Genomic DNA, 25,035 nt, shown 5'->3' with positions numbered 1-25,035 from the left:
GAGAATTGTACTTTTTAAACTTTTATAAAAATGCTTTCATCTTTAAAATTTAATTCATTTCCTACAATAATTGGGTAGGAATTAGCTGATATGGACCTAGAGGTGCCTTATGACTAACCTGCCACCAGAGCCCAAGTGCCTTGGACTCAGATTGCTTTCAAATTTTCCTGAATCTGGAGAATGGGTAGAGTTTCAGATGACTTGCACTATAATAAACTGTAATATAAGGTGCACATTACCGACTGATTTGTTTAAATCTCCTGCAAACAGGGGGAGAACTGACTATCTCAATACCACCCTAAAGACTTAGGTAAAATCTGATGTCCATTTTGAGATGGGGCATCTGAAGCATAGACAATTTAATAACTTGCCTAAGAGTGCACAGGTCTAGTATGTGATAGAATGAGGCCAAACAGAAGAACTTCTACCAGATGGAATTACTTATGGACATCTAGGCTCACTTTCCAGCTGCCCAAGACCACAGGTCCTGGGTCTGCAGGTACTGATCTATTCATTGTATGTCTAAATCCACATGCGCTAAAATCTCTGAGGAGCCAGGAACAAAGTGAGGCTCTTTTCACTGGTGTCTCGGAGAGAAGTTTTGCTAAAGGCCTAAAGATCATAGAAAAAAAAAAACAATAAATTAAAAGAAAGAAAAAAGAGCTAGAAGTTCAAAGATGAAAAGTGGTTTGAAGCAATCAGATGCAATGACAAATCTTTTGTAAAAAAAAAAACAATCTGTTCCACCGTATTTTAAGGCTGGAACATGTGAAAATGCAGAATTATTTTTATTATAAATCTGCTACCTCTGGGAGCCCCCTGGGTGGAAACGGTGTAGCATGCATCCTCTTGGGGGTGTGATAGATTCGCTACACCATGAAAGCATATTACCTATTCTCGAGTAGAAGGCAGCCCTTTAGGCTCCAAGCCACAAAGGGCAGACTGTCTTTGCCTTTCTTCTCTACATTTCGTTTCTCTTACCAACTCACTTACTAATTTTTGTCTGAGCTCCACTTAAAGAATGAACTAAAGCAAACTTAAATCATGCAGCTCAATTTAAAATAAGCAATGTTATATTCTCAAAAGCTTTAATTAAAATTTTTTCTGTTTTTAAACAGAAAACTAAACTAAGTCAAAAGCTCCTTTTTATTATTATAATTTCCATTCTTTCATTTATTGTGTTCCTTTTCTAGCCATTAGAAGATATTTTAAATATGTCTTTGGTGAACCAATACTTTTACTTTTTCAGCTAGGCACAGAATTTCACATCTGATTGACCTGTGAGTTGAATAGTCCTCAAGCCACACACATACCTTAAAATTCTTTTATGCCTAAACAATTCTAAATGCTCTGAGTAGATCACAGCAAAGGCTGACATAAAAATACAAGTGAATTTGTCTACATTTGTATGAATTCATTTTAGTGCTCTATATATTTCTTCTCTCCAAGGATAATTTAAGTATCACTTTCTGCTATTGTTTTAGAAAATTAAAACCCAGATTCAGAAAGGGAAATACCTTTATCTTATGTCATACACAAAAATCCACTCAAAATGAATTAAAGACAAAGCTAAGACTGAAACTTTAAAACTCCTTAAAGGGGATCCCTGGGTGGCGCAGCGGTTTAGCACCTGCCTTTGGCCCAGGGCGCGATCCTGGAGACCCGGGATCGAATCCCACGTCGGGCTCCCGGTGCATGGAGCCTGCTTCTCCCTCTGCCTATGTCTCTGCCCCTCTCTCTCTCTCTCTCTCTGTGACTATCATAAATAAATAAAAATTTAAAAAAATAAAAAAAATAAAACTCCTTAAAGAAAAACAGGGAGAAGCTTCAGAACATTGATCTTGGTAATGACTTCTTAGATATGACACCAAAAGCACAGGTAACAATGACAACAGAAAAGACAAGTGAGACTACATAAAACTAAAAATCTTACAAAGGGAACAATCCACAAAATGAAAAGTTAACCTATAGATGGGAGAAAATATTTGCAAATGATGTGTATGTGATAAGGAGTAAATATCCTAAATATATAAAGAATTCCTACAACTCAATAGTGAAAAAATAAATAACCCGACTAAAGAGTGGACAAAGATCTTTAGTAGACATTTCTCAAGAAAACATACACATGGCCAAAAGGTATATGAAAAGATGCTCAACATCACTAATCATTAGGGAAATGCAAATCAAAACCACAGTGAAATATAACGTCACATCAAACAGGATGGCTACTATTAAAACAAAAGTGTGGAGGAATTGGAACTCTTATACACTGTTGGTAGGAGTGTAAAATAGTTCAGCTGCTGTGGAAAACAGTAAGGGTCCTGAAAAAATTAAAAATAGAGCTACCATGATCTAGTAATCCCATGTCTGGGTATTTATCCAAAATAATTGAAATGAGGATTTTGAAGGGATAGCTGTACTCCTATATTCATTGCAACATTATTCACAATAAGCAAAATATAGAAACAGCTTAAATACCCATTGATGGATGAATGGATAAAAGGAATGTGATATATGTACATACACACACACACACACACACACATAATGAAATACAATTCAGTTTTACAAAAGGAAGAAATCCTACCATATGCAACGACATGGATGAACTTGGAGGGCATTATGCTAAATGAAATAAGCCAGTTACAGAAGCACAACTACTATATGATTCTACTTCTATGAAGTATCTAAAATAGTTAAAATAGTCAAACTCATCGAAGCAGAAAGGAAAATGGTGTTGCCATGGGCTGGGGAAGGAGGAAGTGGTGAGTTCTTTGGTGGATATTAAGTTTCAATTATGCATTAAATTATAGAGATATCTATAGTACAACATAGTACCTTTTAGTTAACAATACTGTATTGTGTATTTTAACATTTTGTTAAGAGACTAGATCTCATGTTAAGTGTTCTTATCACAAAAAAACCCCTGAAAATATAAAAAAAGCAAAGGACTATAAGGACATTTTTGGAGGTGATAGATTTGTTTATTACCTTGGTTATAGTAATGGTTTTGGGGGTGTCCAAGATAAATTAAATTATAAGCTTTTGTACACTAACTATTTGTAGGGTTTTTTGTATATTAATTATACAATTAATATAAGTAATCAATTATAAATCAATTATTTATTGAAATAAAGCTGGGATTTTTTTTTTTAAAGAAAGGAATTTGTTGTTAAAAGAACTTCATTATAAGAAGGAAATAAGGTGGCCAGAGGATGACCACACAAACTTATTGAATACATTGATGTTATGGGCTTCCTTTTATACCTAAGTATAGCTTCGAAATTATAAGATTTCTTTATATTTAACTTGAAACTAAGGCTCTTCTGAGAATTGCCTTTAGTCAGCAGGATAGTAAGTTCCTTGTAGAGATGCTTTTTGGATATTCAGCAGTGGAGGAGGGTAGGTCTTTGTCATCTCAAATTAGCAAATCTTCATAGGGGCACAAAACATATATTTGAAAGGAATCACAATATTAGTCCAAACAATAATTAAGGAATTATTATTTTGTTGAGGCTTTAACTTTCTACTTCTGAACCATCAACATGTAATATCTTATTTTGTATGGGCAGGTTTCCTCATTACTAGACACAGCTGTTTCTGTGACAGGAAGAGGAGAAACATAAATATTTTTTTAACATTATCTGGGTTAAGAATGGTTATATTTTGGGACCCCTGGGTGACTCAGTGGTTAAGTGTCTGCCTTAGGCTCAGAGCCTGATCCTGGAGTCCCGGGATCAAGTCCCACATTGGGCTCCCTGCATGGAGCCTGCTTCTCCCTCTGCCTATGTCTCTGCCTCTCTCTCTCTCTGTGTCTGTCATGAATAAATAAATAAAATCTTAAAAAAAGAATGGTTACATCTTCATTTGTCACTATGACTAGTAATACTTTAACATTAAAGTATTATTCCAGTATCAAAGCTAGTAGATGATAATACTGATGAAGGGAATGATAATGATGTTGATGGTGATGATGCTGAGGGCATTTTAATCTCACTGTGGCCCCTACATAATTCGTTTGGATCTTGGGGCTGCACAGAAAATTCATAAAAGGACACCCACTCAAGCTCTCTGAGTAAGCATATTTGAGTACTCTCACACACCACATTCTTGATAGGACTGAGGGAATCATCCTCTCTGGGGTCAATGTGGTGACTGCCCCAAACCAGGATTATTCCTTTCTAACATACAAGGTCATGCAAATATAATTCTCTAGTCCTTCATTTTGTCCTCATATCCTTATCTCTCTCTCCTCAAACTTTTTACTTTCCTAAATCTGTACAATGACTTTCAAATAACTTTCGAATCTATAATCCCATATGATATCAATTAACCTGAGTGTTTTGACCAAGTTCACAGAGTTCCTACTCAAACTGTGACTCCAAACCACAACACTTCCTACTTCACCATAGCAGGCTCCTCAGTTTGGGATTGGGTGAGCTGCATATTTTATGTTTGTTTGGCTCTGGATTAGGCAGGTATCTGAAAATCTCTAATATCTTATTTGCTCTTCTTTCTTCTGAATGGTGATATTAGTTTAGAGTTTTGCATATGCATATGCAAACGCTTACTGTATTTCGATACAGTGCTTTTGATTGTAACTGAATCTCTTCACTTTAATACATACATTTCAAAGAGGCATCTGTTGTAAATTAAATGAAGCATTTATAAGCATGAAGAACAATCAGAATCATTTCCTCTGAAGAAATTAAAATATTACCAACTGAAGTTTTTGACCTCCTCATAAACCATCTTAGCCCCATTAATTCTCTTCTCATTTTATAAACACCCTAGAGATTGTCTCTTTCCCAAACCAGTCCTAAATGAGGGAGTCCCAAGGGTCCTTTCGGACACCCTCCTCAAACTTTGGAAGCATGATTCATGTTGCTAAATTTCAAACCGTTATTTCATCATGAGTCTCAAAAATATTACATTATCTGATGACTCACTATTGACAGTTGGAGGTTACCTCAGATTTAAATTATTTCATGCTGGCAGTATGTGCATAAGGCTTTTGCTTTCGTAATTTTTCTCAATTTACTCAAGCAGTTTAGAAAGGTCCAGATGGAGATGAACATATTGAACACTTAAAAAGAAATGTTTGTGTAGTTTATGCAGGAAGTAAGATGCATTTCTTAACACACAGAGAAGGTTGTTTCCCTTTCTATTAGAAGTTCCAAATGAAATAAAATCTTGGACCTCTGCATTTCCCTGCAGTAGTTAAGCTGATGCAGCAGATACTTTAGTTTTAATTATTTATGGATGAGCCATGTGAAATGCCTGCCAAAGGTAGGAAAGGGAAAATAATGGCTGGTATTACACAACTGACCTTGAATCCAGCTCTGATTGAAATTAATTACCCAAAGTTTTAAAATCTCAGCTTCTTATATTGGTGGTAATGTCCTTCTCTGGTGATAATGAATAGCTCCATTGTCCCACTCCAAGCTTTGCTTATCACAAGTATTTATTTCACAAAATTTGGTACATCTGATCCTTGCAGGGAAAACATTTATTAATTGACTTGATCTTTTTTTTCTAATTCCTGCATATTGTGTTACCCTAACATACAGCCCTTGACATTCCATTAAGGCCAGCTGTTATTCTGTGGAATGAGTGTTTGTAAAAATTAGCTCAATTTTGGGTTGACCTCTAGAATATTTTGCCACTCAGAAGATACAAACAGATTGTCTCATATCCTTTTCTTGTGTTCTGTATTGTCAATCTAGTATGCATTACATTTGAGCAACTGCAGAGGGGAAATTATTATTCCTGTTAATTTTAATTAGCTGTCAGTCTTCTAAGGACAGGATATTTGGTCAGAACAGGGATGATGCTAACTCATGACTACATAATTTGATCTTTAGAAAACATGCTTAGCTGTGAAGGTGCCGTGGCTTTCTCTAACAATTTTAAGGGCTTATTTAGTTTCCATATACTTGAGTATCCACAATGATGTTGCCTCCAGCATTCCAGGTGCTGTTCCCCACAGTCTCTGGATCAGGGCATGCTTGGGATCATATCATTGGTAGCTGGGGGCAAAGGTTCCACTAGAGGAAACTTCACTGACAGGAAAATGAGAAATGCCACACTGGAATGCTGAGAGAATTCATTTATAATAAACAGTAATTAAACAGGGATTATTAAGGTGGCACATTTACGATGTGAAAGTAGAAGTTGTGTCAACACCTTATAAAGTCCCCAAAGTAATTCAGCTGAAACATTTGCTCTGGGCTGAAGAACAGGGTTCTGTTCCTAAGGAAGATGGAGGTTTGCTGTTTGTTGTATTGAACAACTCTTCACAACAGTCTTTCTGGTTTTAAGCATTTAACAAAACTTTCCCAGGGCTTAATATATAGCTTTATGGAGTCAAAATGACCATTCCTTACCACTGGGCTTTTTTCATAATGAATGCTGTTCCATGTAAAAAGATATCATTAAAAAATACACATGGCAACTTTGTTTTCTGAGTACAAATCTCAGACTAAATGGCTACTTTTAAAGCCCTTGTCAGGGAAGTAGGGGTCTTCTTTTGTTTTTGCTATTTATCTCTATTTTTTGGCTTTACTTTTACAACCTACTAGCCTTAGCTATTACTTGAGCTGATCACAGAGCCTCCGACAAAGGCAAATGAGCTTTCCCTAAGGCTTGGTGTCGACTCAGTCTCCCATTCTCATCCTTCAGAAACTTGTTGAAACTGAAGTCTTCCATATTTTAGCCTTCCAGAGTTAGCTTGATGAATGAATGCTCTCTGATATGCTAATGAAGAGGAAGTAGGATGACAGCCTTCTTTTCTATAGTTCAACATTTATTTGGCCTTCTAGAACATTTCTGTTTAAGAAAAAAGAATCTCTAATAGTAAGAATATCAACTCAAGAAAGGGAGACCAGCACGATGATTGTTGAGTAAGGTTCTCTGGGTGGGCACCCTACATCATTTACACATTGGAATTACCCCACAAGAATGGCATAAGAGGGATCCCTGGGTGGCACAGCGGTTTAACACCTGCCTTTGGCCCAGGGCGCGATCCTGGAGACCCGGGATCGAATCCCACGTCGGGCTCCCTGTGCATGGAGCCTGCTTCTCCCTCTGCCTATGTCTCTGCCTCTCTCTCTCTCTCTCTGTGTGTGTGACTATCATAAATAAATAAAAATTAAAAAAATTAAAAAAAAAAGAATGGCATAAGATTTCAGGTCAAATGCCTATTTTTTTAAAAGGGGATACATGGAGAAGAGAAGGGCATAAGAAAAAGGACTATATCTGTCCATTAAAACTGTCATCACCAATTTGCTAGATTTTCATTTGGAACATAAAAAACTCTTTCCCTCCTTCATTGTTAAACCCCATTCCATTAAAGGAACTAATAGCCATGCATCAGTCAAAGTTTCATTTAATTTGTATTTATTTTGTACCTCCTATGTTCCAGGAACATTGTAGTGACTAGGAATACAAAGATGAATAGGATAGCAAATTCATCTCCAAAAGGGCGTTAGCTAGGAAAATCAGCTACTACTAGATTTATTATTTCAAAAACCCATACTATGCCCATTTAAGTGAATCAAGTATAACTAGTCTTAAGTATACATAAATGGAACATCCATTGTAAGGAAAAAATCCTATGCACAAGTAATCCTACGCACAATGATTATTGGAACACTCAGTTTCTCTGTGGTCTTCCCTTGATTTGAAATGTGGCCTTTTTTTTTTTTTTTTTTTAAAGAGAGAATTCCAGAAGAGACAAAAGGCTTACCTGTGTAGAAAGAGGTGGTAAATTTCCCTACCTCCATCTCCCAAATAGGGCATTTATTTTTACAAGGTCTACTGAATGGCAATTTAATGCAGAGCAGTAGATTTTCCTGAAAACAGGAAAGAAGCTCAACAGATTAATCGAGGAAAGATGTAGATTTAGTTTTTCTCCAATTTTAAGGAAAGAGAAAATAGTTTTTAATAAAAGAAATATTGCTGAGAAGAAATAAATAGGCTCTCAAGATAAGAAGTTCCTTCAGAGAAAAGATGTAGGGAAGCTAAGAACAAAACAGCTGGAAAATGAAAAAATGAGGGATACCTCAGGGAACTTGTGTATGAAGATTCTAAGTCAGAAAACATTTGAGAGTGGAAAGCTTGGCCAAGGTAGATTCAGAGGCACAATGGGCTTAGGAATTGGAGAATCCTTTTCCTTCTTGTTGTTTTTAATAATTGGAAAAATATTTGTGGAACACACATGAATGTTATGAGGCTCTGTCTTCATATTCATATTGCATACCAAAAGTTTTCTGATTAGTTTACCTATCTTTAAGCCTTTTCCTAAAATATTCTTTCTAAGTGGGTAGCTATGAGATAGCCTAGGAAATGAATTTGCTCAAGGATTCTAGGTTGGTATTTAGGCAAAACAACCCCCAGGATTCTTCATAACAAAAGCATTTTTTAACACAAGACTTACATGCTTGTGTTGCTTGTTAATGAGAGTGTAATTCGCAGGACAGCATAGTGAAAATTGGGTGAATATAGGAGTCTGGCAGATCTCAGTTCAAATCCAAGTTCAATAAGTTACTAATTGTGTGACCTTTATAAATTGCCATAAAAGACACATTTGTGCTCTTTTTATTCCATTTTTCCTTGGCAAACTGAGAATAACAGCATGATTTCTTTCCCTATGACACTAGATTGGCCTCCCCTTCAATTTACTTGAGCTAATGTTTACGAAAACTTCTTGCCCTAAAAAATTGCAGTCAGTGAATTAATTCAGTTACTGTTCAGAATAAATGTACAGGTAAATTCTACTATGTCAGTTTCACAATTTATCAGAAAACCCAAAGGGATTAAGCAGGATTGCTCTTGAATATATTGTATTGCTCCCAAAACTCAGTCATTGAGTTTATCTCTTCAGAAAGCAATGTAAAGGAAAAAGTGAAAACTTTTAAATTTACATATAATTTCCCCTTTGTTAACAATTTCTTTTGTTAACAATACCTATTAGTGTAATTTATATTCCTCATTACGTCATTCTTTGTGCTTAGAGAAATTTTACTGGGTTCTACTGCAATAGTCTTTGTTCTTTCCTACCCTCAAAGGTTTCTGTACTTAAAATTTTTCTGAATAACATGTCATGGAAGGAATATATATTAAATAAAGGGCAAATAATAAACTAATATAAATGCATTTTTGATGACCACTATTTTTTATATTATATATCATGTATAAAAATACCTTTGGAATTATAGAAAAGGAATAGGAATGCTACAAACTTATAACTGGAAATAGAGATTTTTATTGTGACTCTGTTGCCTAAAAGCCAAAATTTATTTAACAACAAACACAAATAAAAAATCAAAACCATATTAAAATTTACAAAGCTCAAGAGCAATTTTAAAGAACAAATCAAAGAACAATTAGTATTCATTTGGCCTCTATTCATAATTAACAGCTCATCTTTGCATGTCTATGAGCCTATGGAGGGAAATAGGTTAACCACAGGATTCCTTGTTCAAATTGAACTGCATTCTTCCTTCAGACTGTCATTTTTAACATATCATCTTTTATGAATTCTATCTGTAAGTGAGACATGAAATATATAGCTAATTCTTCCCCTTATAATTTTTTTATTTTAAATTTCAGTATAGTCAACATACAGTGTAATAATAGTTTCAGATGTACAATATGAGGATTCAACAATTCCATAGGATATCCAGTACTCACACAGCAATTGCATTCCTTAATTTCCATCACCTATTTTACCCATTCCCCCCAACCAGGTCCCCTCTGGTAACTATCAGTTTGTTTTCTTTGGTTAAGAATCTATTTCTATTTCTTGGGGATCCCTGGCTCGGTGGTTTGGCACCTGCCTTCAGCCCAGGGTGTGATCCTGGAGACCCGAGATCGAGTCCCACATCGGGCTTCCTGCATGGAGCCTGCTTCTCCCTCTGCCTGTGTTTCTGCCTCTTTCTCTCTCTCTCTTTCTCTCTCTCTGTCTCTCATGAATAAGTGAATAAAATCTTTAAAAAAAAAAAAAAGAATCTGTTTCTTCGGGGCACCTGGGTGGCTCAGGTGGGTCATGATCCCGGGGTACTGGGATCGAACCCCACATTGGGCTCCTTGCTCAGTGGAGAGCCTCCTTCTCACTCTGCTGCTCCCCCTGCTTGTGCTTTCTCTCTCTCTCTCTCTCTCTCTATCTCTGTCAAGTAAATAAATAAACCTTTAAAAAAAAGAATTTGTTTCTTGGTTTGTCTCTGTCTCTCTTTCTTCTTTTGCTCATTTGTTTTGTTTCTTAAATGCCACACAGGAGTAAAATTATATGATATTTTTCTTTCTTTGGCTTATTTTGCTTAACTTTATACTCTCTAGATCCATCCATGTTATTGCAAATGGTCCCTTATAATTTTTATCAGAAGAAAATATAATAGTAGAAAATACAATGATAGTATTTTGACCTGAAGACAATATAAAATTTATGTGATATACTCTTTAATATTTGAATTGACCACAAAATTTTTCCTTTCTATATCTTAAGCAACAGAAATGTATTCAGGTTAAAAAATCACTTTTTCCAGTTGTATCTATATCTATATCTATATCTATATCTATATCTATCTATATATATATAATGCTTTCAAAGTAGATTATAAAATATACTTTACATGTGGAGCCAACATGGTAACGAGAATACTGTTATGACATGATTTGAAGTCTGAAGAAACTATGAGTATTATTAGAAGAGATTGATTTCTCAGTTGTCATAATCTAAAATATATTGTACTTTGAAGTTAAAGTGTCTTACCATATACCAGTTTAGTCATCTACGCATGCAGGCATGCATCCATCATCCAGCAATACTTCCCTCCTCCCTCCCTCCCTTCCTTCCTTCCGTCCTTCCCTCGTATTTCCATATATCCACATAGATATATGGACAATTATCCACTGACTGGCTACTACTGTATGTAACAGAGACTGTCAATGCAAAGATGAATACAAAAAAATCTCTAATTTTAAGTTGCTTAGGACCTCATGAAAAAAGGCAGGCATGTAAATCAATAATTATAACAATACCTTGTGGTAAGTGCCATAATAGATGTACGCTGTCCTTGAGAAAGACTTTGGAATGAGCACTTACATTTACCTGGCTATTTGGGGTTGAAGACGGAAGAAATGAGAAAGAATCAGAACACAGTAGATATATTAGATGCAATTTGAATTAAACTAGTGATTACAGAGGATGAGGAACTAAAAGAGCAGAGGAATCTCAAATGCAAAACGTGAAGAATGAGAAAGTAAGGATAATTCCGTCAAAGCAGGCTGTTTGAAATAGCTGAACCACAAGATACATTTAGCAATGGGAGATGAGGATGGCTGGATCATGGAGGAACTTGTTAACATACTGAGGCATTTACACTTGAGCTTGTGTACCAGTATATCTTAGACTTGAGTAACATATGGGTGCCTTTTCAAGGATAATAGCTCTTAGGACTTCTATTGTTCTCCTCAATTATTTTTATCACATTCTTACTTACATATGTACACATACAAAACAAAGCACAAACCCCTTATGTAGAAATCTTTTACATAACCAAAACAAGTTTAAAGTCAAAAATAAAGTTATGAAACTATTACAATTGAAATTTGGAGAGATATTTTGACCTTGGCATGCCTATGCTAACACTAACATGTGACATGGAAGCCTGAGATTGACTCGCCATGTCTCTCTCTTTAGACCACTGAAAGACCTTTATTTAGTATTGTTCTGGGATGCTATTTGAGTTAAAGATGTTAAGTTTTCCTATGTCCTTTTTTTCTTAATCACCACAATGAATGTGGCATCACTGGTTGCTGATGAGACACCACTGAAATCTCAGGTCTGACTGTGTTATCTTCATCATCCTTAATATGCTTATATTTTTATGTTGGGTTATCACTGAAAAAATGTACAACTTGTAAATTCATAAAGAAGTCCAGGAGCCCTGAGACCATGATCATAAAAATATTTTTGAGAAATACTGCCAGAGACAATGAAGGGGCCACAGAATGGTTGCAAACAAGAGAAATGTGGATGAATTTCCTTTTGGAAAGCATACTGTTGAGTTAAAAAACTTGAAATAGTCTAGACAAAAGATGATGATGAATTGTAGCAGCCATGGGAATAGGGAGGAAAAGGCAGATTTAAGAGTGATAGAAGTATAATTGACAGGATTTGGTCTCATATTGGATGTGGGAGGTAAGGGAAATTGAAAATTCAAAGATGGTTCTCAGATTTCTAGCATGGTTGCCTGGGTAGCAGGGATACCATTGGTTAGTAGAGAGAATGCTGGAGACAGAGTAGGCTGTGGGTAGAAAACAATGAGACCGAATCTGGATATATTCCATCTGAAATGCAACAGCTGTGATGGAATAGACAATCTGAAATATGAAACTAGGGCTTAGGGAAGGAACTGAGCTGTGGTGGAGGTTTGGTTGTCATAGGCATAGCTGTGGTTGCGTGGCTTTGGACTTGTATGAGACACTTACAGGGTAGAGCATAATGAATTAGAAGAAAGCCAAAGATGGTTGCCCAGGTGATAGTGATACTTCAGGGTGGCCAGATGAAAGAAGGAGAGCACCAAGAGGAGACATATAAGAGCCAGAGAGATGAGGAAATCCAGGAGAGTAGGTGTCATTGGTGACCATTGCAGACATCACTGTGTTTTGCCCAATTTACTGCAGTAGGCTCCTAAATTATTGTTCTGTTTTGAGTGTTGGAGTTCTCAATTTCATTTCCATCTTAGTTTCCATCATGAGCAGTTTAAACCTAAACTGGTCCTTCTCCTTTATATCCAATATGTTAAGCAGCCGTTCATCCCTTTCTTGTTAATGTTTAACTTCAGGTCCTCTATAATTGGAACATTTTCTGCAATGTATATATTTGAAAACATGAATTAAGTCAGGATACATTGACTTATTTGTAATGGTGGATTCTCCTAACAGAAGAGTGGACCCTTTCTCTTTTACCAGATTCCCATTTTTGAGTGTCCTAACAACCAGCCCTAGGATATCTTCTCTATTAATATTCTCTCTCATGGTGATCTATATGCTGCTGGTTTTCAGACATCTCCCCTACCCTGTATCTATCTCTATCCCTTTTTATCTATTTATCTCTCTGGCTAGCTAGCTAGCTATCATCTATCTATCTATCTATCTATCATCTATTATCTTGAGCTCCAAAATTGATATCCAGCTACTTGCTTGCATTCTCACATTGGCTCCCCAATAGACCTATCAACTGTGGATTCTTCCAATTTACAAACTTATCCCCAAATAGTGTGATTTGAGTAAGAAAAAAAAAAGTGCCAACAGTCTTTTATCTCTCTCCTACACTCACCTTAACATTCAAACGTCGTCCAGTCAGTCCAGCTAAAACTCTATGGATACACCCTCTCTTTAACCACATCTCAGTGTCATTCTGGTCTCATTCTAGTCCCTCATCACAGTGCCTTGTGATTCTGTGCACCGTAGGGGGTATGTGGGGGGGGTGGTCAGAGGAAGGAATGTTTCTAGTATCTGGGAAGTATGGGGAGCAGTGGAAAGGTGTGGATAGTGGAATGTGACAGGTCTGGATTTGAAGCCTAACTTTGCCTCTTGCCAATATGGCTAGTCTCCAGAACTTTCTGAATCTTAGTTTTCTTACCTGAAACAGGGAAATGATTATCTCATAGTTAAAATGAGAACTAAATGAAAGCAAATATGAACAACATCTAACATGGCTCTAAATCCTAACACATACTTGCTTATAAAGTGGCTTTCCTTTTCCGTCACCCTCATCTCTACTTTTTTTCTCATTTTCCTGTGGAATTGGTGAGCATGTACTATATTAGATCTCATGGATTCTGGTAAATATCATGGTTTGCCCCACTCTGCAATTTCTTATTGTATAAAAATTAACTGAAAAGTCCAACCAGGTCACTGAGAAAAAGGTTTGGAAAAAAGACTAAAATCTGTCCAGGGTATTCTACTGGTAACTTCTGTCAGCTCCTGACAGGAGACTCCAGCAAGTTCGAATCTGGAGCAATTAAAATATCAGAGAAACCTTTCTGGGAGTTCCTCTTCAGGTTCCACAGAGCTTTGTTACACTATCTGTTTGATTTCATTCTTCATCCTGACCTTGATGTTTTCTTTTTTTTTTTTTTTTCTGACCTTGATGTTTTCTATCTCAAAGTACACATAAACTGATCTTTTGCTTTTAGATTGAGCGTGCCTATCTGACCACCATTTGTACATGTCAAACTGGAGGTCATAAAACTATAGCCCTCTGGCCAAATTTGGCCTTCTGCTTGTTTATGTAAATAAAGTTTTATGGGAACACAGCCACATCCACTTATTTACTTATAATCTAAGGCTGCTTTCAGCCTATAGGAGCAGAGTTGAGTATTTGCCACAGAGATTACGACACACCAAAATACTTACCCTTTGGCCTTTTACAGTAAAGGTTCCCAGACTCTTGTACTATACTCTCACCCTTAGCCTTGCCATCCTTTTAGCAACAAAGCATGTGTTGGTGCTTACTGGATATTCATCCCTGGATAAGGTATTGGGAGTAGACAAAGGAGGAATGCTTCTGCCCTCAGAAACACACAATTTAGATCAGTAACTCCTAACCAACTGCTGGAGATGGAATTATATTACCCACCTTCTCTCATTGGTCTCTACTCAGAGGACAATATTAAGGAAAGTAACAATAAACAAATAGATGCTTTGTACGTAAGACTTTTCCCACCCACCTAAAATTTGTCCTGATTTGACTCTCCCTTATATGAAAGTTTTAATTGTGCAAATAATTCTTTTTATTTTTATTATTATTCTTTTATTTGCAGGAATTGTGGGAATGATTCTTAAGAGGGAAAAAAAAAAAAAGAAAAACATCCTCTCTTTTCCGCTTCCCCAGATTCTTGATTCCTGGCTCAGTAAGACTCTTTGCTCTCTGGTCTAGGTTAGACTTTGAGATTTCAAAGCCATTTCTTGTTAAAGAGAGTTTATCAAAATTAAAAAAAAAAAAAAAACACCTTCTTCTTTCCACGACATCTTCCATGTTTCATTATAAAGTCTCTAGGTTACAATGTGCATCAATCACTGTTTATAAACTCTTTGAAATATGTAAAGTGTTCTCTTTTGTTCAGCTATCAGAGTAGCATATTGGAGATTACAAGTAAAAAATAGTATTGGAATGTGGGTGCATAGGTGGCTGAGTTAAAATAAAGCTTTTCCCTAGTGAAAAAGATGTGTGTGAATGTTAAATGTCATGCGAACAGGGCTCAAGTTCGTGGGAATGTGTGTTCTTTTATTTGCACTAACAGAGCACAGAAGGATATATCAATGGATGAGATCAATGCTCAGGATACATTTGTGACCAAATATGTATGTATGCATGTATGTGCATGTATGCATGCACATACATGCACATGTATGTACACGTGCATGTATACGGATGTAAATATGTGTGCATGTATGTATCTATGCATGTGTATATATGTATGTGTATAAATGCATGCATATACGTATGTGTATATATGTCTGTGTGCATATGTATGTATATGCATATGCATGCATGTGTGTATATGCATGTGTGTATGTGCATACATGTATGTATGCTTGATTTGAGTTATCATTACACAATCTATTTGTGAATAACAATTTTAGTGTACATTGAAAAAAATAGGAGAAAACATAAGTCCAATGAAGTTATATTCAAAACAGTGTATTTTATATATTTGCACACTTATAAAATTTCTTTCAGAAATCCAATATATGAGGATATTATCTAATTCTATCTGATTTTTTTCTCAGATTTATTCATTATCTTCTCTTTTGACTTTCCTTTACCAAAAATGAGATATTTCTTACTTCTCTTCAATTTCACCTTGACATATTTTATTATCATCATCATCTTTATTTTTACTTTCACAGTTTAAGTTTCTAATGTGTAGAACTGTGAATTAATGTTAAGATTCCTGTCTGGTCTGATGTTCTACAGTCAAGGACAAGAACCCGAGCTTGGCACACATTTAAAAAAAGGGAGGGGGCAATGAAGCCAGAGGGAAAGACATATTTCCCACCTTCTCTGAATCTTGCATTTCCACCAGATAGTGTGCCTCTAACTTCTCAGAAGTTTGGGCACTTTCCCTCTGCAGCTCTGTGCCCTGAACTAGCTTTATGTCCCTAGGAACTTTCACTCACTGGAGGGTCCTGTGCTGGCTACAATGCCCCTTCTGTCTCACCCCTGAGTTACTGTGAGACGCAAAGCTGTCCTCCCAGGTTCATCTCCCTCCCAACTTTGCATTCAGGAGCCACCCTCCTCACTCAGCTGCAACTTTACACTCTCCCTGAAGATACAGACATTTTTTTCTGTGTCTTCCTTTCCATTTATATGCTCCTCTTCTATTCCTTTTCTGCATTTTTTACTGAGGCTTAGTGATTCTGGTGATGCTAATAATTATAGCAGGGATAGCTATGATCTATTGAGTGCATACTATGTCCCAGGCACTGTGACGAATGATCGACATTCATAAAGCTCTTTCAACTTCACAATTTCCCAGGGAGATATTAAAACCCAATTTACATTCAAGGAATCAGAGTCTTAGAAAAGTGTCATTCTAAACTCAGCTGTGAAGCTGAGTTCAGATTCTGACCATCCTGGTTCTGGGCTCCATACTGCAGCCCTGTGCTGTATGTTCTCCATCTCCTTGCATCAACCTCTTCCTTAATACCCTACTGTGTACACTCTCAATTTTGCACTTGCCCTTCTGCTACCTGATTTCTACATCTATTTCCTTTGTCCAGAGAAACCCCAGTTGTTCCTCTGTTCTTGATCTTCTTCACTTTTGTATAAAAATTCATCACTGAAGGCAGCATCATTTATGTGCATTTGTGGTTCTTTCCAGCCTGGCTGCATAGTTATTCTGGGACACTTTGATGCATAAGCAGTGCTGGGTGCAGAGGGAGATACAAATGAAATGCAAAATAGGTTCCTTAATTCTAGAGTGGGGAGAGATCTTCACAAGAAATGCAGACCAGATTCATAAAGGACTGCTTGCTCTAAGATGTTGGGAATTTACTTCTAATCTCAAATAGAGATATTTTCTTGATTTTTGCCCTTTCTTACATTATCTTCTTCACTGCACTATGGTTTTCCTTTAACCTCCTGACCTTTCACTTTTCTGACTCTTTCTTACCTTCTGATCATTCATCTCGGCTGTTTTTTCCTTTGTGTACTACTGTTTAGTTCTCCCAAAGCTTTGTTCTGGGACATTTTCTCTTCCTTTTCACGACTGTTCTTTGTTACCTTACTACCCTTAAGTAGTTTGTACCCACTATTCCTAATCCTCAAAAACAATATGCTCTTTTGTGGGTGAGGAGAAACTCTTACAAAATAATTAAGAAACTTCCTTAGGTTCCCACAGATAGTGTTAATATTGGTGGAACTGAGACTCCATCTAACTTGTGATGCTCCTACATAATCACCTTGGTTTTTAAAATAAATATATTTTTTTCTATACTGATTATTTTGTCTGGTTTCCTGACATAATTTCAAGCAAATAATGTTGGAAGCAATTTGGTGTGGTTTAGTTTGATGATTTCATTTGAAGAGATAAGGATGAAACCGGGACCCGGAAGCCAATAGCAAGGTGATTGCCGAACTGCAGGAGTGCTATTCCAGAATGAATAAACAACTGTCTTAATTCTCACAATATCTAGGGATCTATTGTTATGACCTCCAGCAGAGTCTTCCAACTGTTATTAACAATTAATTTCCTGACTTGATTTGAAAGTAGTGGATAGTGGATCTTTTCATTTAAACTCCTTAGTGCAAGCCCCAATGATATAAAAAAAAATTGTCTAAATGAAGCAGGAAGGATGAAGCACATGTGCAATATCTATTTTATTTTATTTTTTTCACATAAGAATAAGATCATGGTCAGCTAGATAATTTCTTCAATTTTTTCATTGTACTGTCTGGCTTACCTGGCAGTTAGCAACCTCATGGATAGGATGGGGAGGTTAAAAGCAGGAGGAAAAATGTTTTGTCCCCGCTTTCTATAAATTTAAGCCAATTTCCTCTTGTCCTTTCTCTGGTGTAAGCTTATATTTCCATTTTAAATATGAGCTCCCAAAGGGTAACCATGCCATTTTTACTTCACTGCATTTTGTTTTCTCCTGTATGATGCTGTGCTCACATAACTGATCTACAGTCCTGTAAGGGCAATGATGAACACTGCATTCCAGTGACTATAAGCTAATATTTTATGGACTACTGTAATGAAAGTTTTGACCACTGTTATAAATCATACCTAGAACATGCATAACTCATGGTCTGTATTGACAATACTGTGAATATATTGTACAACACTAGGTGATTGACTTGAACTCTCCTAATTGAGGTTTGGTGATAATTAGGCAGTGCAGGATACTATTTACCTCTGCACTGTGTGTGAAATGAGGACATTTATAGCCAAGAAATTAATAATATAAACAAAAGCATGGAGTCATGTTTCAGTTCTTTGTGAAAACAGTTTCATAGATTATACTGTTGCAAACCCATGTTAATAACTACATATATATATTTTAAAACATGGAAAATATCAGTTTGTATTTGAATCCTAAAGTCACAGTATTTATAATAAATGAAAGTAATTAGAATCTCTTTCTTAATTAGCTGTTATAAAAACACTAATTTAAAGTCACTTTGCTGTGACTTAGTGTAAATTAGTAAGAACATATTAATAATACTAACATTATTTCTCTTCCCCTTTCCCTTCCTTCTTTTACTCCTTCTGGTTCTTTTTCCCGCCTCTTTTCCAGTCTTGTAAAAGGAATTACAAACTAAAATATCCTAATATATTAGATGGTTTCTTTTTGCATATCTTTGAAGCTAGATGATAGGGCAGTTTGGACAAATGTCTCCACGAATGAACTGTCTCTGATTGAGGGAAAGTATCTTCACTTCTTTCACTTCTAACTTTCAAATGGAAGGGCAATTCATTTTGGTTTTCTGGCATAGTTCAGGGGAAGACATCTTTTGCTCTGGTTTAGGGTTTTCTGTTTCCCAAGCCCTGGGAGTTTAACCTCCTAATTTTTTAACAAGTTACCATCACTGATTAACAGAGAAATGAGTAAATGGGTGCCTGGAGAGATGGGGTGGTGGAGGTATGTACATTTTAAATTAATTCTGATTTTATTAAATTCATTTGCATAATTGAAGGATGCATGAGGGTTGTATAAAAGTGCTGAATACTTTTTAAAAGATTTCATCTTCATGAATTCTGCAATTTTGTGTCTATGAATGTTTAAAAGATTTCCCTATTCCCCCACCCCCACTTTCTTTTAAAAGATGGTTCTAATTCATTTGTACTAAGTTAAACCTCAAGAGATAAAAGTAGAAGGGAATGCCCAGATGCCCTTATCAGGGCAGATTCTTAAGAGAGAATCATCTGCTTTTAAGGAAAATGCCTCTTTTTCTCCTCAAATGCCACTAGTAATGCATATTGTGCACGTTTGGAGGAGGGTCAGCCCAGCTGGCAAGCTTAGTTCATTGCCTAATGGCGTTTGGACACCCTGGAGCCCTACCATAGCAGAGTATTTTTATGAGGCTGCTCATAAAACCACCAGTGTGGTGGAAACAGGGTAGATTACTAATTCTTTTATCATTTGCTTCTTTCTGGCCAAAGCCTGAGCTTTTATGTGACATTATCATATCTTTGTATATCCAGAAACTTGGGCCGCCACATGGAAGATTTCTATACACAATCAGGAACTCAAAAGGAAAAAAGGCCAAATTTAGGCATCAGAGGTAAATAAGAAACCACAAGATAATTGGTGTTGATTGGCGTATGCCAGTGAAGCCCAAATTCACACTTGCTCTTAATGTCCAACCACAAAGGCAGCCATCAGTGTTCCCAAACCCACTCTCCCCTGCAAAATACCCCAAGGAGCCAAATGACTTTGATTGTTTACTCTGTAGTGAGGTGAATATTTATATTTCCCCTGCCTCCCATATTCATAAGTTGAAACCCCAATCTCAATGTAATGGTATTTGGAGGTGAAGTGTTTGATCGATAAGTCATGAGAGTGGAACCCTCATGAATGAGATTAGTGCCCTTAAAGAAGAGGCTAGAGAGCTAGCTAACTATCTCTAGGCCATGGGAGGATGCAGTGAGAAAACAGCCATTTGCAAACTAAGAAGTGGACCCTCACCAGACATTGAATTTGCCTTGTGCCTTAACCTTGGACTTCCCAGCCTCCAGAACTGTGAAAAATCACTGTCATTTAAGACTATGATATTTGGGTATAGCAACCAAAACTAGGACACTCTCCTTATGACTTAAAAGTCAGAGTAATGCTAGGTTCTGTAGCAACTAATGTCTATAGTTATTTTAAAGGTATTATTTCAGCAATGACGGTTTACATGAGGTCGTTGCCAGAGCACAGGTGTTGAAGTTGGTAAGGTTTAGCCTGACCTAATGCTCTCTCACTACTGGTGATGGGTCAAGGTGAGTCATTTGGTACCCTACTTTCATCAATCATATGATACATCATTAATAATCATAATCACAACAAAAACAACAACCATTTATCAAATCTGTTGATTGCTGTGCTAAATACTTCATTTGCATCATCTCTAAATTTGAGAACCATCTGCAGTATAATATTTTGAACTAAGTTTCAATAACATGCTCAGAATGCACAACTATTTTATAGCTTCTCCAGCCACACTGTAATTCAGAAGATAACATTCGTGAAAGCATCTTCTACAGAATATACAGTGTTGAAATGGCTATGACAAACAAGAGTATATAACTGTCTGGAGGAGAGAGGGAAGGATAATGGCCGGGTTTCTGGATTCTTCCTTGGTGATCTGCTTTCCCTCAGCTTCTGAATCTCTCCAGGACTGCTGAAGAAGTAACTCAATGTTACAAATATGTCTGTCCTCACACTTTTCCTCATAAGAAAAGAATGTGTAGGTGGCTTTTGAAGCCAAAGTTCTGATCTCTTCTATCTCCCCTGTCCTCTGGAGCAGGGGAGAGAATCAGTGGTACTTCAAAATTTATTTCTTTGAGAATTGTGTAGTGTTGGCACTTACTTGCTTTATTTATGGCAGACCAAAGGAAATACAACAAGAAAGAGTCCATTTGACCATTGCCTGGTTAAGACAGTTCCAGGTTTCCTGAGTCTTTCTGCAATTTTAGTAGTGATTCCAAAGAAATCTAGGGACTCCTGGCTAAGTTTCTTTTTCTTTCTTTCTTTCTTTCTTTCTTTCTTTCTTTCTTTCTTTCTTTCTTTCTTTCTTTCTTTCTTTCTTTCTTCTTTCTTTTCTTCTTTCTTTCCTTTTTTTTTTTTTTTTTTTTTTAAGATTTATTTACTTATTTTGGAGACAGAGAGGCAGGGGAGGGGCAGGGAGAGAGAGAGAGTGTCCCTGGCAGACTCCATGCTGAGCGCAGAACCCAAAGTAGGACTCTGACTCATGGCCGTGAGATCACAACCTGAACTGAAACCGAGAGTTGGTCACTTAACCGACTGCACCACCAATATGCCCCTTGGGTAACTTTCAAAATGCACATTCTAGGGCTCTTCCCTAGACCTAATTAAGCGGAATCTCTAGAAGTCATAAGGCTGCCTTTTTATAAGGTCCCTACCCAGTAGCCTCATTGTCTCCCATTGGAGACCCACCACTTCTGGTTCTGAAATGCTAGTGGGGAGGCTCACCTGTTCATGGGGCAGACTAGACTGAACGGCTTTCTGGGAAATTCTATGTTTTGTTTGAAGTCTGACCTTGGCTTTCTTTGTATGTGGTCTCTAACAGTTCCACGGTCAGATTCCACTTCTGGGGGAGATGAAGGATGGTATTTTCTCTATGTGGATGTCCACTGTGCCATTCCCTTCCAGCTGTGACACACGCCCATGTTCTGTCATTCCTTCCTGTCATTGTGCAGGGCTGCCCACCTCTAGCTTACCTCTGTGTTGTTTGAAGGCACCAATGGTTGCAAGAGTTCAAAAAAATGTAGTCTGAGTTTTGATGTAGATATTTCCTGCTCATATGAAAACTCACAATTATTGCTAAAAGGGTAAGAGCATGCCAAGGAGTGTTACTTATGAAATCCCTTTGTAATGAAATCACTAAAACAAATTTTGTGAAGTTGATCTGATTATCAGTCAAACAAATGCTCGAAGCTTTTCTCTGTGTTGTTTCTACTTTTGATATTTGTGGTTGTTCCTTGCTGACTCTGCTAAGGGCACATCAGATAAGATTAAGGTTGGACTTTCTATTCGCCTCTGTCACTGATAAATGAGAAATTCCGTCCTTTGTATTTAGGCTTATATTGTATATTATGAAACCAGACTGCTTTCATTTAACACCTATTTGAATGTATTTGACTTATTCCCTCTGAAAATCATTCCTTAGGAACAGATCTTTTTACTTGGGTGATTCCTTTGGGTTCTGTTTAATCTATTTTGTAGTGGCACATTCTCCTTATCTCTAGTTCTGTATCTATGTTTTCATGGTTTACAGGAAGTGGGCCCTTATATTCATATATACTGTCAGAGGCATTTTCAATACTAGAGAGAAATTTTTTCAAGGAAGTAATTTTTTATTTATTTCTTTCAGGGAAGTATTTAATTTTTTCCAAGTATGTATGTATGTATATATGTATTTAATGTATTTAATGATCTGACAAGTGATTTGAACATTATACTATGTTCACCACAAGTATAGCAACCATCTGTCCCATTACATCCCTTTTACAATATTATTAACTCATTATTCCTTATGTTCTGCTTTTTATTCCCATGACTCATTCATTCCAAAAGTGGAGGCCAGCATTTCCTTACTCTTTTTATCCATTTTGCCCAAGTCTCTGGTCCCCTCTCCTCTGGCAACTATCAGTTTGTTCTCTGTATTTATAGTTCTGGTTCTGCCATTTATTTGTTTATTCATTTTTTAGATTCCATTTATGGGTGGAATTACACAATATTTGTCTTTCTCAGTCTGACTTATTTCAATTAGCATATTACCCTCTAGATCCTTCTATGTTGTCTCAAATGGCATAATGTCATCCCTTTTAATGGCTGTGTAGAATTCCACTGTGGGTAAACCACATTTTCCTTATTGATTTGTCTATCAATGGACACTTGGGTTGCTTTCATGTCTTGGCTATTATAAATAATGCTGAAATAACTCAGTACTATTTTCCACATGTAGCTGTCTAGTTTTGCCAGAACCATTCACTAAAAAGATTGCCTTTTCCCCATTGCCTCCTTTGTCATAGATGAATTGACTATATACATGTGTGTTTATTTCTGGGGTCTGTATTCTATTCTTTTGATCTATGTGTCTGTATTTGTGCCAGAACCATACTGTTTTGATTCCTATACTTTGTACTATATCTTGAAATCTAGTATTGTAATTCTAGCTTTTTTTTTTTTTTTTTTTTGTAATTCTAGCTTTGTTTTTATTTCTCAAGACTGCTTTGGTTATTCACGATCTTCTGTGGTTCCATACAAATTTTAGTATTATTTTTCTAATTTTGTGAAAAATACTGTTGGTATGTTGACATGATTGCATAGAACCATCCTTGCATCCTGAGAATAAATCCCACCTGATCATGGTGAATGATCTTTTTAATGTATTGTTGTATGAGGTTAGCTAATATTTTGTTGAGGATGCATCTATGCTCATCAGGAATATTTGCCTATAATTTCTTTTGTTCTGGTGTCTTTATCTGGTTTAGATATCAGGGCTCATGGAATGTATATGGAAATTTTCCTTCCTCTACTATTTCTTTGGCAAATTTTGAGGAAAAGAGGTATTAGCCCTTATGTAAATGTCTGGTAGATTTTACGTGTGAATCCATCTGGTTCCTGAAGTTTTATTTATAGGTAGTATTTTTTATTACCAATTCAATTTCATTACTTGTAATCGATCTATTCAGTTTTTCTATTCTTCCTGGTTCAGTTTTGGAAGATTGTGTGTTTCTAGGAATTTATCCATTTCTTCCAGGTTGTCCAGTTTGTTGGCATAAAATTTTTCATAGTATTCCCTTATAATTCTTAGCTTTTCTGTGGAGTCAGTTGTTACATCTTATCTCTTGTTTCTGACTTTATTGGGGTCCTTTCTCTTTTTTTTTCTTGATAAGTCTGGTTAAGGATTTATCAATTTTGTTTTTATCTTTTTTTTTTTAAGTTTTTATTTATTTATGATAGTCACAGAGAGAGAGAGAGGCAGAGACACAGGCAGAGGGAGAAGCAGGCTCCATGCACCGGGAGCCTGATGTGGGATTCGATCCCCGGTCTCCAGGATCGCGCCCTGGGCCAAAAGCAGGCGCCAAACCGCTGTGCCACCCAGGGATCCCTGTTTTTATCTTTTAAAAGAAGCAGCTCTTGATTTCATTAATTTTTTCTATTGTTTTTTAGTCTTTACATCATTTACTTCTGCTTTGATCTTTATTATTTCTCTTCTACTCACCTTAGGTTTTGTTTGTTCTCTTTCTAGTTCCTTTAGGCATAAGGTTAGATTGTTTGAGTTTTTTCCTTGAGGTAAGCTTGTATTGTTATCTATTTCCCTTGTAGAACTGCCTTTGCTGGGTCTCAGAGATTTTGGAGCATTTTGTTTTCATTTTCATTTGTCTCCATGTATTTTTAAATTTCTTGTTTGATTGTTTCATTGACCTGTTGGTTGTTTGGAATCACATTAATTAGTCTTCACTTGTTTGTGATTTTTCCAGTTTTTTTTTTTTTCCTTGGGATTTATTTCTAGTTTCATACCATTGTGGTTGGAAAAGACACATTTTTTTTTTAATCTTCTTAAAATTACTGAGGTTTGTTTTATGGCCTAATATGTAATTCAGTCTAGAGAATGTTCTATGTGTACTTGAAAATAATGTGTACTCTTTTGTTTTTGGATGGAATATTCTGCATATATCTGTTATGTATATCTGGTCCAATATGTCATTAAAAGATATTGTTTCCTTATTGATTTTCTGTCTAGATGATCTATCCATTGATGTAAGTGAAGTGCTAAAGTCCACT

The sequence above is a fragment of the Canis lupus genome, chromosome 17 (assembly GCF_048164855.1).
Source record: "Canis lupus baileyi chromosome 17, mCanLup2.hap1, whole genome shotgun sequence".
In the NCBI taxonomy this organism is placed as follows: Eukaryota; Metazoa; Chordata; class Mammalia; order Carnivora; family Canidae; genus Canis; species Canis lupus.
The sequence above is the reverse complement of the archived record's forward strand: the minus strand, read 5'-3'. Positions refer to the sequence as shown.